A 5,760-nucleotide genomic window follows, 5' to 3' on the forward strand; every position below is an offset into this window, starting at 1 on the left:
AGAGAGAGAGAGAGAGAAGAGAATCCACCATCCTTGCCAGTCTGAGCCAGAAAAAACTCTACTGCTTCTGAACTTGCCTTAATTCAAACCCAAGCCTCAGATGTCTAAGATAATTTTCTACATTGGTCTACTCTGTTCCTTGCTACAGTAAAATAAATAATCTATGCTTTAAGGGAAGGCAAAAACTTCTGCTGCAGAATGTATGAGGCCAAATATCCTCTGGGAGGAGCAGGGAATTAATTCTTCCTCATCCCTGCAGGCAACACGTAGGAGCTCTCAAGGATGGGATTTGATTATACTCATTATCTTAATGCCAAATGGCAAATAGCTGAGTGGGTAGGGTGTAATTCAAACCATTTTATTTAACCATAATAGAAGAAGTTGCATAGATACATCACTCTAATGGGTTTAGGACTAGATGGATCACCACGGGATCTAGCCTGACTTGACCCTCCTTCCCTCCCTGTTTGAGGCCACTCTGTCCATTACAAGTTCTTCTAGAAGCTGAATTAAAGTCCATCTTGAAGAAAGACAGCCAGAGCCTTTAGGACAAGATTAAGCAATGGTGAATGCATCACCTCTTTTTGTAAGCTCTTACAGAGTTTAATTACCTTTACTGCTAAAAAATTGCATCTGATTTCAAGGTTGATTACATCTAACCTTAAGCTTCCAGTCACTGAATGTAGTTGTGCTTTTGTCAGCAGGAGTGAAAAAGCTCACAACTATCTGTTATCTTTTTCATGTATCCTCTCAACCTTTCTTGAGTAAGTGGAATTTGTCCAACTCCTTAAGCCTCCCATCTAAAGATCAGGGCTTAACTCCTGAAATATTTTGGATTTTGTCCAATATTTTCTCATCTTCTTTAAAGTGTAGGTGACGGAATCGTGCTTGATATTTTGGAAACATGCAAGGACTGTACTGAGTCCTTTCCACAGCTCAGCACTGAGATCTCATGTCAGGGGTGATTTTCTAGGGTAATCTCTTTTAGTTACTCTCTGAGTCTCTGCTTCCTGAGACAGTGACCATTCCCATAGGTTTTCTGGTTCCCAGAGGTATTAATTTATATTTGACTATATTAAAATGAATTTAGTGTACTGGCTGTTGGACAGTGATCATTTAAGCAAATCATTTAAATCACTGCAAAAGCAATATATCTTTTCTATTTACTCTGCTAAAAARCACTGTGTCATATACAAGCCTTAAAAACAAAGATTTTATCTCATGGCTGAGATGCTGAAAACAATACAAAATTGTATGAGATGAAGACTGCTTCATGACTGTGCTGGGAAAGGTCCCCACATTGAACAAAACCTCACCATTACAAGACTACATTTTAAAATTTGTCTGTAAGACATTTCTTAATCCTCCTAATGTGTGCCCTGTTAATTCTATGTAATGCAAGACCTGAAATCAAAATGTCATGTGCTATTAAGTCAACTGCCTTGCAGAAATCCAAGTATCTTATGTCAGTACAGCAGCTCTTTTAATGTAGACCTATAATCCTTTAAATAAATTTTCTAAATAAACAAAAACTCCCGAACAGGTATGTCTGACAAGATCTAACTTCCATTAATTAGTTAATTGCATACAATATATTTACTCTCCAGTTCTTTTTTGAATATTTAAGTATCCCAGAAATGCATCCTATTTTGTGAGCGGCCAGAAACACCAATTCCAAGTAATGGAAGGTGTAAAGTTGAAACATATATTTCACTACCTGTATTTTCCCCTAAATTAGAGCTAGGTGGAGTATGAGCAAAACTAATTGAGCTTATTTACAACTGCTGTTTCTATTTTAGGACTAACGAATTATTGACAAACTACGGTTTTTCTGTTATTTAAAACTGAAACACTATTCTATAATACAGAGCAATTTCTCACTATATAGAAAAGAGAGTAAGTGCAAAACTAGGGAAGTCTTTCAAAATGATAGAACTTTACAGATACAGGAAAACAGAAGCTATGGGTACTTCCTGAAAAGATTATTTAAGCCCCAATCCTTGAATCCTGTAAGAGTAGCAGTGCTTAGAAAATCAAGGTGGAATCCAGAATTATGCAAATTGCTAGCACAAGGCTAAAGGGAGATTAAATGATGTAAAGGATTTGTGCTAGCCCTCTGCAAAGGTAGTTTTTCTCCATTATTAATCTCCTTGGGGGCAAATCCTTAGCACCTACAAATGCACTGGCAATGCMTGGGGGCTGACAGCAGTATGAAGATTGTTGGCATCACCAACCTAGAGAGCCAACAGAAACAGATATCCAGTTTAGGAATATGGCTACCCCACAAACACTATGATCTGTGTTGCTTTTAGCATTTCCAGGATGCAACATTTCACATTTTTTTGCTGCTCTAAGGCTCTGTGCAGACTACTGTTCTGGGCCCTCCATATGTCCTTCTTTTGAGGACAGAGTAATTCCAGCAAGAACATGCTGGTAGAATAATCTCTTTCACTGTCCTCTACAGAAAATCACACTCTGGCCCATGAACAGAACAAATAGTCCAAATTCCTAGAGCATGTGCTGCTAGAGGCGAAGGTTGGGAGATTTAGTTCTTTAACATATCTACTTCTAGCATATGGATTTCATACCATTAGCTGTGAAAAAAAATAATCCACTAGTAAAAAGAATACAAGTTAATGGACAAAGGGAAGGTCACTTGATTTATTTCAACACTGGAAGAAGCTGTGTTTTTTACTGATTTCTGTATAAGGTTATGAATATCTGGGAAGATAAAAGCAATAGATTGTACCAGATGATTCTTTAATTTACTTATTGAAATATTTTGTTAATGTTTTAGGATCCAATCCCATAAAGTCTTATTCTCCTGAATAATCCTCACTCACAGTCTCTCTGCAGAATATAAGTTTATTTGCATTAGAAAAAATAATTTGTGTAAAAGTTTGTAGTAGTGAGTCCTTAAATATTTATAAATACTGATCAAAATTATTTTATGAGATAAACTGAAGAACCATCTGGCATCACCTATTATTTTATGTGCCCTAATTTTCRTAAGTATATATGCAAAAGTCAGCAAGTATTAGCAGTTCCTTTCCTTATCTGAGGGAAGCCAAATGACCTTCTCTTTATCCATTAAACTTATATCCTTCCTAATAAGGGACTGATCCTTTCACTTCTATTCATCCTGTAAAATGGACGGGCTAATCAATAATCCAATGAGCAAATCTGCTAGTTGGTTTGCTCATGGAGCATGTTCTCAAGAGTTAAAAAGTTTCTTCTACCTAGAAGAATAATATATTCTTTCTACTCTGCACATGGCTAACAGAAGGGGCATGATATCAGCAGCATTTTGGTTCTTAAAATCTGTGACACTTTTAACAGCAAGTAGCTGTGCAACCCTTCACAGTAATTTTCCCCTGTAAAATAACTTTTTTGTCTTCTTCAAAGATATACCAAACACCCATTAATTTTGGCTGCAGTTACAGATGCTTAGCTGCTCTCCAGAGCAAGTCTTTGAATATAAGTAAGCAACCAGTAACTCCTGTGCAGCTGGTCCAAAAACTTTTTATGAGCTGCAGTTCTAACAAAAATAAACAAATATTTCTGCCCCTCTGTGAGGTTCTTTTCCCTCAGCACAAACAATCACACTTAARCTGACAGGATGAATGACTAATCTGGTAAGTAAAGTTATGCAAGCTAAGATTTGTGTTCCTTTATGTTTTTATGCTATGTAACTCTACAAATGGCTCATTCTGCATAGTATAACTAGAGGTTCAGTCTTAAAGGGAAACTGACCCATGGAAGACATGGCATTTTTACCTAATCAAAAAAAATTTTTTTTTATTGAGCAAAATGAAAAATCTACTAAATTTTTTTCATTAAAAAAAAAAAAAAAATCAGTAGCAGCAAGTCACTCCAAACAAGCAGGTCTGCAAAGCCTTTGAGGTAGGGGCATGAGCAACCACATACATCCAGCCTGGTGCTGTACCCAGCTGTTGTGCRCCTGTATTCTGAAGAGCAAAAATATCAGAACAAGCTGAATTTTGGATCAATGGCTCCTGCACATCAGTTTTGGGGTTCTCAGCAATGATTAATATTCTTCTACTGCCTTAAAATGAGTTTAAGTTGGTTTCAGTCAAAGGAAAGTCTGAAAATCATGTCCCATTGCAAATAACATGAAATCCAGTCATGGCCCCTTCTGGGCACTGACTKTGTGGCATAATCCGGCACATGCTGACCAGGAATACATGCTCACTTAATAATTTTTTAGTTTTCAACTGGGTATGGCTTCACAGGTTGGCTAAGTCAGTGAGTGTGAGGAACATCTAAGAAACTGATGAAAGTGATTTTATCATTTCCTTGTAGTGCTATTTCTGTTTGTACTAGTAAGAATGTAGASTGATAAGCACACATAAACATGTCACTGAGCTAATTTGCGAATATTCCTAAGAGTAAAAAAGCAGGWTTTGCTATAATGCAAAGGCCTAGTCCTACATAACCTTGCCAATATAATTCAGACAGAGTACTTTGGGAAGTAATTATTTGCTCAGGGCTGAGTTTTAATGATGGAGAATATAATTTAGCAGTGTATTAATCATATAGTTTCCCTTCTAGTCCCTCTCCCCCAAAAAGGCCATCTATTCTACGGCCACGGCAGTGGTCCTTCTAACCCAACAGTCTCTTTTTATCAGTAGCATATATGGATGTAACACTGTTTTGCATAGTTACAAGGAAAAAAAAAACTTCATGGAAATCCAAGCCAATTCATTTTCTGTTCTATGTAGCATCTCAAAGCCTTTTACCTTAACGGAAACAAACCATCTACTAAGCAAAGAAGCATCTTTATTGAACTCTTCCATCCAGGTGCTGTAAATTGGAAACAAACAGAAACCTTTGCTGCACAAAGTAAATAGAAGGTTTACATGGCACAGCCAGAGCAGGAATGAGTGAGAGTGGCAGCAACTGCTGCTGTTGGCTCAAGCCTTTATTTTGACAGTCCATGCAGTTGCTGCAAGGTAGTGCATTTCACAGAATTATCTTTCTGAATTAGAGAAATCATCCTGGCAAGAATCATGGTGGAGCTAAAAAGGGGCCTGAATGATCCTAAGCAGCAGGTCGGTTAGGTTAAGTGCAGGGTAGGTTCACCTATCTCGCCAAAAAAATGGGCGGCAGCAGGTTTCCCAAAACAAATACTATCTGCTGACAATATTTCTTTTTTTTTTCAGTAAGACTGACAAGAACAAGTACTACAATTCATATTTTGCTGGGCACCCGGGAAGGTGCTGGGGAGAGCAGCGGAGGCATCCCCGCACCCCTCGGCGAATCAACCCAGCGCGCCCGCCGCCAGCGCGGCCAGCGCCGGTTGCGAGGCAGCAGCGATGCTCCTGGACCCGGCTGGACCGCCGCGGAGCCGGCGCTGGCGGAGCCGGCGGCGGCTCCCCCGAAACGGGCGGCCGGCGCCACCCGGCGCCACGGGGGTCCAGAGCCAAGCCCAGGCCGAAGCCCCCCGGGGAGGGGGAGAGAGGGGGCGCGCAGCCCGGGGCAGCTCCCCGCGGCGCGCGTGGGAGCCGGAGGGGAGTCTCCTCCCTCCATCCCTCCTTCCCTCCCTCCTCCCTCCGTCTCTCCTCCCTCCCTGCCCGCAGCCGCAGCGCAGGGCAGGAGGGAGCGGCGGCGGCAGGCAGAGCCGCGCGGCCCCGCGCCCCGCGGAGTCTCCCAGCGAGGGCCAAACGCGGCCGACGTCGGGCAGCCTGCAGGCAGCCGAAGCGTCTCGCCGCTCTGTTTTCTCGTGCCAGACCCGCCGCT

This window comes from Rhea americana, unplaced genomic scaffold (genome assembly GCF_003343005.1).
Source record: "Rhea americana isolate MKP2758 unplaced genomic scaffold, rheAme1 scaffold_35, whole genome shotgun sequence".
Classification (NCBI taxonomy): domain Eukaryota; kingdom Metazoa; phylum Chordata; class Aves; order Rheiformes; family Rheidae; genus Rhea; species Rhea americana.